The sequence below is a fragment of the Sorex araneus genome, chromosome 2, assembly GCF_027595985.1.
Source record: "Sorex araneus isolate mSorAra2 chromosome 2, mSorAra2.pri, whole genome shotgun sequence".
Taxonomy (NCBI): domain Eukaryota; kingdom Metazoa; phylum Chordata; class Mammalia; order Eulipotyphla; family Soricidae; genus Sorex; species Sorex araneus.
Window position 1 is genome coordinate 300,392,808 of NC_073303.1, and position 9,693 is coordinate 300,402,500.

Consider the following 9,693-nt stretch of genomic DNA (forward strand, 5'->3'; position numbering starts at 1 on the left):
ATAAATTCCAAACTCGATTTTCACTCTCCAAAACTAATTGAAAACAAATTTTGAAAAAAATCTCAAAGGCAAAAGAAACTGAAAAATCTGTAAGTGTTTAATCAGGCTCTCAGGACCCCAAGTAACATTACAAAGCATCCCCAAAATGAATCAAAACAATATGATTGCTTAAGATTGCTTGTGTGTATAAATGTGGAATCCATCCCAAAGGACTGGCTAGGTCACAAGTATTTCTCTTTTTTATGCCTGCTGGCCCTGAACCTAGAAATGCTCAGCTGGGGACTGGTGTGTCTGTCATAATGTCTGGGTGGACCACAGCTGGGCGACACCAGGGGCTGGTCCCTGAGATGGGATGTCTTTCCCCTTCTCCCTCTCACTCCATCTGATGTCTGCTAATGAGGGCCAGAGAATTGACTCTGGGGAGACCATTCCTTCTGGAAAAGAGGGACAGTTAGTGTAGTGACAAATTGCCCACATTTAAGCTAAATAGATAAAAAGATTAAATATAAGCAGTTGAACAAAAAAGCACACAAATTACTGCAGACATCACAGTAGATCTTTCTGGAAATATTCTCAAGGAAAACCACGCCACCCATCAGATGTTTGCTAAGCAAACCTCCACTTGTGCTAATTCATGAAATATATATCTACAAGAATTAGATGGTGTTTAACTTTCTATTAACTATTGAATTATTTCCTTAGCCATGGTAAAATTAATGTTCTTTTTGACATTTGCTAAATCGTTATTTTTTTTTGTTTAAACACAATGGAGCAATTCAGCAAGGTATTATAAGATTTCATCTAGTGGGGATAAACGCTAATACTGTCTAAAAAGCATAGCTTAAAATTTCTCCAAGCTGTGTTTACCATACTGCCTAAATTATGCAGGCAGAGATTATAAACTATTAGGCTCTTCTCTTCAGATCTTTAGATTGGAAACATTTTCAGATTTAGAAAAGCTTCATTGTTTGATTTGAACTTCTCAGTTTAAAATAATTAAGGTGGAATGGGAAACCTAATCCTTTTGCTAATGTGTTTTTTCCTCAGCAAAAGCTCAGGATTTTTAGCATAAAGATGCAATCTGGGGGGTAAAAAACAAAGGAAGAAAAGAATTGAACTTTCTCCCTTTTTATTCAGTTTCTAATAACAAAAATATTTAGTATCATCTTTTATTAGAATGTATCAACTTCCCCAGAGACATTGCAATACCGAAAGTAACTTATTGAACCAAATCTCTGTGATATTTGAATACAGACTTGGTGAGGGCTTCTCTTGCGAGTTCCAAGGCATTCGTTAACCAGTCTAGCCTGCTTGGAGATAAACAAGCAAGTAAAATAAAAGTACAATTCTTCTTTCTGTTGTATTTCCCTTGCTACCTGTTTTATGTCATTGCAATTCTGAAGTAAAATAAGCTGAAGAAGAAGAAAAAAATGTACCTTAGATTTTATATTAATAGCTCACTCATTAGCTAACTTTAGCTAGCAGCTCATTTGAAACACAATGCAGTTTTGAAATCACTTAAAGTGTTATTAATCTAGTTGTACAATAATGAGTTTTTTGGATTGCTTGCCTATAGTTCTCCGGAGACTGAAAAGGTTCAGATGACATAGCTTTGATTCCTTGGCTATTGCTGTCTTAATTCCCTATTATTTTATTTTATTTTATTTGTGTTTATAATTTTGGTTTTTTATAATTTATTGATTTTTTAATTAGTGAGTCACAGTGAGGGTACAGTTACAGATTCACACATTTCAGTGCTTGTTTTACCTTCATGCAATGTTCGAGAGCCCATCCCTCCCTCCACCAGTGTCCATTCTCCACCACTTATGAACCCAGTATCCCTCCCACCCCCCTATCCCATCCCCCCCACCCCACTCCGCCTCTGTGGCAGAGCATCCCTATGATTTTATAGTGAAAATGTTGATAACCAAAGGAATTGTCATTAGCTGGTTTTGTTGAGGTGAAGGGGAGAGGGTTAATGTAGAGTTTACTCAGCTAGACTGCTTTATGAAAGCTGATGGAAATGTTTCCAAAAAATATTCTTTTTTTTTCCTTTAGCCTTTTAGAATGTAAGTGGTTCTTTCTTTCTTTGGGGTGTGTGTGTGAGTGTGTGTGTGGTGTGTGTGTGTCTGTTAATCACTCTCTACCATGCATAAATTCATTAGAGGCAGTGAAATCCTATGTGCTATGTGGTTAATATTTTCTTATAAAATTAAGAGAGTCTGAAAATTTAGATAAAGCCATAATTATGTTTAATTTGGTTAAGGCAATATGAAAATAAAGCAATTTCACACATACACATATATGTATATACCCCTCTATCTTTGGTTTCATGCCAACAATTCACAGTAAAAAAGAAGCAAAAAAAGCCATTTCTTTAGTCCACTGTATCCTAAACGCAATGCTGGCCACTGCTTTTAGGATTAGAAAATGTGAAAGCCATTTTGCCTTGGAAGGATAATCAACAACAATTGCTGTAACTTCAAAGCCACAGTAGCGATATCTGTGAATCTAGATTTTGCTCAAGGAAGTCTGGCTAGGGAAGAAAGAGATACAACAAACAGGCCTTCCTCATTTAAATTCTCGACTGAGTAAGTACTACCACATTACCAGTTCTGAATAATTAACTTCCATGCACTCTGCCAAAAATGATGCACTGTATTTTAAATGCATCTTTTCAATAAATATTCCTTGAAAGAAACCACCACCAAAATCATGACAGCTGTCATTGCACTAAACTTTTACTTCTTCAAATCATTTTCTGAAAACCATCATTAGAATAAAATTAAAATAAAGCTGAGGTTTTTCTGAATAAAACTGTCAACGAAGATAAAAGTTTTTACATTGACAGTAAAGCAAATGATTTGTTCCACTCTGTTGAGGTTGCATAATGGTGTAGTATATCTCAATGACTTATGGTCCATTAATGACAGATTAACAGCTGGAGGAGGGGTGATCTTTCCAAGAATAGTTTTAAATGAATGAAACTTCAGATCTAGAGCAATAGGGAAAAACTGGGGAAAATGGAGATGGAGGAGTCTTATGAGATCAGGCTTATAATTCATTAAAGGCATGGACAATGACAGAGTACAAATGAAGTGAGTTTTCCATATTCACAAGAAGAGGTCACAATTAATACTAAACACTTGAAGATGATTGTAGGAGGTGGAGTCAATGAAAATGTATTTGTGCAACACATCTGAAAGAACTTGCTCTGACAGAACTTGAGGGAGGATTCTGTTTGGCTCCCTGATATCCCTTTGATCAGATTTGTGCTTTTGTGGGGTATGACCAGAGATAGCAGGATTCTTTTGATGTAATGATGATATCAAACTTGCTCTCCAACTAGAAGTAGCGGGAAGGGAAGTAAAAATACTGTGAAGAATATTGAAATTTTTTGTTGCCTAGGATTATTTATTTAGGAAGACTAATCTCACATTTGAGTAAGAATTGCACTACATGTATGTATACACAGATATGTAATCTCAATTAGATGACCAAAAATCCTTAAAGTAGGTTAACTCTCATTTTCTTTTTAAAGTTGACTTTTTGTGTATCATAATATATCTTTTATTGTACAAATAGTACATGCAAATTGCTACAGGGACCAAGGAAAAGTAGGAGGGTGGGTACCCTACATAGGCCATGGTGGGGGGAAGCTGACACTTTGGCACAGAGTATGGTGTTAGAATGTTTGTAGCAGAAAACATAATCACTATTGAAAAATATGGTGCCCAAAGTAAATTTTAAAAAATGTATTCATGTTTTTATCGTTGTTATAGAAAAATCGCAAAGGAAAAATGTAAAAGTCATTCCTTAGATAATATTCATCTTAAAATTTTACTGTACTTCTACACTGTAATGTATTTATTCATGACAATTTTTAATAAAAGCAAAGCTATGTTGAATGTACATCAAATGGTGTCATAAACATAGAGGCCACTTAGCCTTGTGTTTGAATAAGTGATCCATTTTGAGATATACCCAGTGGAATTTGCAATCAATGAAGGCTACTAGACTAAGGCAAATTTATCTTAGTATCTGGCCAGCACTGGATGTCTGTGCTCAGTTCTCATTAAAGATATAGTCATTAATATTGATAGCAGAATATATTTGAAGTGCTTAAGCTTGTGATGTTACTAAAAGTTTAAAGGAAATGTTGGAATTGTATGACTCTTGTATGTAAAGATCCAATACTTTACATCCTCATCTAACTTCTCATGCTTCCTGCAAATTCTGCTTGAATGAAGAATAGATTTTACTCTTTAATAAGAAAGATTTTTGACACTGGGTAGAGATTTTTAAACTGGAATTGGGGAAAGATCTCCAGCAAAAAGCTAGAGACCCAAGTTTATGCCCTCAGCACCTGTTGGCCTTCCGAACAGTGCAGGGAGGTGACCTCAGAGCACAGCACTTAGAATAAAGCCAGGTCAGGTGTGCAGGTGTGACCCAGAATGCTTCCTCACCCCCACTCCACCCCAATAAAGGAAAACATTTTTTGCAAAACCCCAAAGCAATGGTGGAGTATGATACCATGGTTAATAATAAGACCTAATATTCTTTTTCATTACTTCTACCTCTGGGAGAAACTAGCAAGCTTCTGAGAGTTTCCTGCCCACATGGGACAGCCTTGCAAGCTTCCCATGGTGTATTCATATGCTAAATCCAGTAACAAGCTGGATCACATTCCCCTGACCCTGAAAGAGCCTCCAGTGGGACATCGACATCCTTGGGAGGACCGAGTGGAGAGAGACTTCTAAGATCTCAGGGAAAGGACGAATGGAGAGTTTACTGAGCCCACTCAAGAAATCGACCATTAACGGGATTTCGTGATGGTGATTGTGATTCTTTTTGGTAGTATTTAAGCTTTCACTAAAAAATGTAATAAAAAATTTAAAAAATCATGCAATAAAATAATTATGATAGGACTAGAGAAATTGCACAATAATTAAGGCACTTTCCTTGTATACTCCTTGCCCTAGTTGATCTCTAACACTGCATATGGTCCCTGAACATAGCCAAGAGTGATGGCTGAGCACAGAACCAGGAGGGAGACTGGATATCACTGGGTGTTGCCCAAAAAACAAAATTAAGCAAAAAATGATGATGATAGCGAATATACTGGAATAGGTCAAAATGCCTATTAACAGCAGAAGAGTTAGAAATAATATAAGAAAGTTTAAGTTAATTAAGTTGCTTATCTTTGAATATTCACTATTAAAGCCTATCTCAGTCACTTATTAAAAGTCTATCTCTCTATAAAATTGTGCTTTGCTTTTTGTTTTTGAATATTAAAAGGGGTTGCCATATGAGAAACTAGGGTTTGAATAGGGGTCAGTTAAATAAAGTTAAGTGCCTTATCTCCTGTACTGTCTATCTAAATCAAGATTTTAAGTAACAAAATACTCTTCTTTATCCTTTTTGCTTGTGTTGTAATAATGTAAATGCTTATTGGAGCTTCTTGTGATAAGATGTTGTAATTCCATCCCCTTGATACAAAAATATTTTTTAAAGTGAATATACAATTTATTAAAGATTCAAACTTCATTAAGGCATGTGCAATATGGCAATTTTACTTGGAGTTATACCCTACTAAGATATGATTGCTTGCTGGGGCTTAGCAACAGGGTCCAGTTCACACTTAGCACTAATTAAATACTTTATTGAATAAATACAATGCCAAAAACAAAATGCATTCAAATGCTTTCTAGAAAAAAAAAGTCAATCTTAAGGGCCTTTCTATTGAGACTTCTGAGTGCCATCTCATCATCAACTGCCGCTATTGACTCCTGTGAATATAGTTTTCACAATTGGTAGGAAGATCATCCTTTATAACTAATGACACTTGTTGCACATCAATTCCACAAGCCAACAAGTCAGTAGTGATCAGAACATGACTTGATCCTGATTGAAATTCTCTCATGATAACATCTCTTTCCTTCTGGTCCATGTCATCATGCAAAGCAGAAACTGTGAAGTGGCTGGCGTGCATTTTCTCTGTAAGCCAGTCCATCTTGCATCTTGTATTGAGAAAAATGACAGCCTGCGCAATCGTCAGTGTCTCATACAAGTCACAAAGTGTATCCAACTTCCATTCCTCTCTCTCCACATTAATATAGAATTGTTTGATTCCTTCAAGGGTCAACTCTTCCTTTTTCACGAGGAATATTTGTATTTAGTTTTTGAAAAATCTCATAGATTTTTATCCTTAAATCCCTGGCTCAACATCTCATCTGCTTCATCCAAAACAAACATTTTGATCCATTTTGGAGAAAGGTATCTTCTATTTAACATATCAAAAACTCTCCCAGGTGTACCAACAACAATATGTGGTGCTTCAGCCTGGAGTTTTTGCATTTCATTTCGAACATTGGTTCCACCAATGCATGCATGACAAGTTGCTCCCATATAATCTCCAAGTTCCAGAATGACCTTTTGGATCTTTGATGCAAGGAATAATGGCTCTCTGCTGAATAGCTGAAGGCTTCTCAAAACCATAAGCATAGATGCCCCGGAGGAGAGACTCCTTTAAATTCATATCATCAAAGTTATCAACAATCTCACTCCAGTTGCTCTCAATGACACCATCGGGTCCATTCCCTCTGGGCCACCATGTTCTCTGTTATAATCTGAGGAGCCACCAGACATGAGCCAAAGAGCCGCTCAGTGCCCGACTGGAAAGGATACAAAAATATTTTTAAAAGTACTTATCTGAAGACCTAAAATGCAAAATTTGTACGCATTTGTATTTGTAGGGGAGCATGCATCTATACATTTAATTTCCTCTTATCATTATTATTATTGTTGTGACAGAGATAGAAATCAGGGACTCAAGCATGTGAAACGTGAGATTTGCTGCTTGAGCCACATTTCAAAACTACAATAATTAAAATGAATGAAAATTTAATTTTCTTTAATTTTGTTTGTTGTTTTTTATTTGGGAAACCACAGCTGATGGTGCTAAGGAGCTGTATCTAATTGTGTGCTCAGAATTCACTCCTGGCAGTACTCAGTGGAACAAATGTCATGCAAGGGATTAAACTGGAGTAATCCACAAGCAAGGCAGACACCTTAACATCTGCATTATCTTTCTGATCCTATTTATAATTTTTGCTTTGTAAATCACACATTATTAAACATATTTTAACCTTTTTACAGTTTTATTTTTTCTTTGATTTACCTAATCTTTCATGCAATAATTTTAAGTGATATCATATGAGGAGAAACATCATAATCATTTCCCTATCTAAATATTTAGATTGGTTAAAATATTTAATTTTTTTGAATGTTGTTGATAAATTTTTCCCCAGTCTCAGATTTTAAACTTTTTTCTTTTGTTTAGAATTGTTAATATGGGATTTTAGTAAGCTATGTAGTATAGTATATTTTTATTTTTAGTATCTCTTGATATTGATACCAGGCTGGAGCGATAGCGCAGTGGGTAGGGTGTTTGCCTTGCACACAGCTGACCAGGGTTCAATACCTCCTCCCCTCTCGGAGAGCTACTGAGAGATTCTCACCCGTACGGCAGAGCCTGGCAAGCTGCCTGGGGTATATTCAATATGCCAAAAGCAGTACAACAGGTCTCACAATGGAGACATTAGTGGTTCTTGCTCTTCATGCTTGAGCAAATCAATGAGCAACAGGATGACAGTGACAGTGATATAGTGGGTGTGATACAGTGATTTGATGCACCTAAAGCATGAACATGAACATCTCTCGATACATGAATATCCTTTTATCTTTTTAAAGTTTTAGTTTTCATTACTGAAACAGATTTGTCAAAATCTATTATTTTTATACATTTCATTTTACTAATACTTCTTATTTTTTACTAATTATGTTCCCAAGTTCATCTTCTGTATTTGTCCTATTGTCTTTAGTATTTTTTTTTTTGCTTTTTGGGTCACACCCAGCAATGTTCAGGGGTTACTCCTGGCTCTGCACTCAGGAATTACTACTGGTATGCTTGGAGGGCCATATAGGATTTTGGGGATAGAATGCAGGTCTGTCGGGTACAAGGCAAACTCCCTACCCGCTGTACTATCACTCCGGCCCCTATTTTAGTATCTTGTATTCTGTTTATTGAGTTTTTATGTAACTATAATTATCAAATTTAAAAATGGCCTCAATTGTTCAATGACTGTTTTTGTTTTATCATCTTATATAATGTCTATTTTATTATGCAGCATAGACCAATTTGTGTTACAGTAGCAAATAAAAAATCTTAGTTGTGTAGAATAACATTTAGTTCTTGACATGATACATAATCTTCTTAGGTTGGCAATGGGATTTTTCTCACTGTAGTCATAGTTGTAGCTCATTGTATTCCTCAGAGGAATTAATCCACAACCTCTGCACACATTGCTAGTCCTGTACTAAAGGAAAATATATGCTTCTTGCAAGGTGTGTCATTTCTAAATAATGCATATCACTTCTAAGATGAAATTGTGTCCAAAACTTATCATATGATTCCACTATTATCCATAGGCGTAGAACCATAGTTCTTCTGTATATACAAGAGAGTGAAGAACTGAGACTATTTGGCAAGCAATTCCACTGATGACCACATTTCTCATCATACTTTCCGTATTGCTACATAATAAGATAAGCTTATTTTCCCAAAAATTTCTACTGCATGTAAAATATATTACAGGGTATAAAATTTTGCTTACAGTTACTTTTTATTTCCCTTTTTCTTTTGTTGAAATTGGTGTTTGTGTGTGTGTGTGTGTGTGTGTGTGTGTGTGTATTTACATTGTGGCTAGCTTTCTACTTTCTGTTAGTTCATGCTTCTATGTGATTAATTTGTTAATCTTTCTAAAGCAGACCAGATGGAGAATTGCTTTAAAGCATCATCCTAGCAATCTGACTTGTTTTATGCTTGAGTGAGCTTCTTTGATCTTGAGTTGAAAATCAGACTCTCCCCACCCTCAAGACTGTTTATATCCAAGAGTTTATTTAATAATTCAGTGTCAATGTTAGTTTTGATGAAGAGTTAGAGGAGATTTTTTCTAACTCAAGGAGCTGATTTGAAAGTTTTGTGTTCATCTGGACCTGGGGCTAAGAAGCAGTTCCCATGGAGAATTTATAGAGGCTAAGATGGTGATATGAAGAAATCTTCAATTCACTGACAGTAGATCAAATCAGATGTAGCTTAGAGAATCTGAAAGAGAATTATTTGAATTCTGCATTAAATACTGGTAAAAATCATAATTACTCTTCTTATCATCAACTCAAACTTTAAAATGAAATTTTTATTGTTTGAGTTTGAATAGCTTTTGTGTTAATATATTTATCAGTAGAAAGGGACTAAAGGGTAACATTAAAAATGTTCTGGAGTTGAGCCAAACAAACTTGGGTTTCAATATTGACTCTGTTATTAATTAGTTGTGTGCCTTTGGTTAGTAATTTGAATTGTTCTAAAATCTGAATTTTTTTCCTCTGAACACAAAGCATAAAAGGCCCTAACTCAGAATTTTTTAAAAAGATTTAAACATTAGCTATATAGTTAAGCATTAGTTATAGATTTGTCATTGCTGGGCTTTAAGATGAACAAAGATAAGAAAAACTGAAATGTGTTTCACATTGACCAGCACTTTAGCTATATGGGAGTAGGGCCATCACACATGTTGAACTAGTGGTCCAATGCACGAGGACTCTGGAACACAGAGGAAAGTGGGAGGATAAGAG

At 35.5% G+C, this 9,693-nt stretch overlaps 1 pseudogene; it reads right to left on the reverse strand.

Moving 5' to 3' along the window:
* Positions 1-5,779: 5,779 nt before the first annotated feature.
* LOC129402226 (eukaryotic initiation factor 4A-II-like) lies at positions 5,780-6,648 on the reverse strand (annotated as a pseudogene).
* Positions 6,649-9,693: the final 3,045 nt, after the last annotated feature.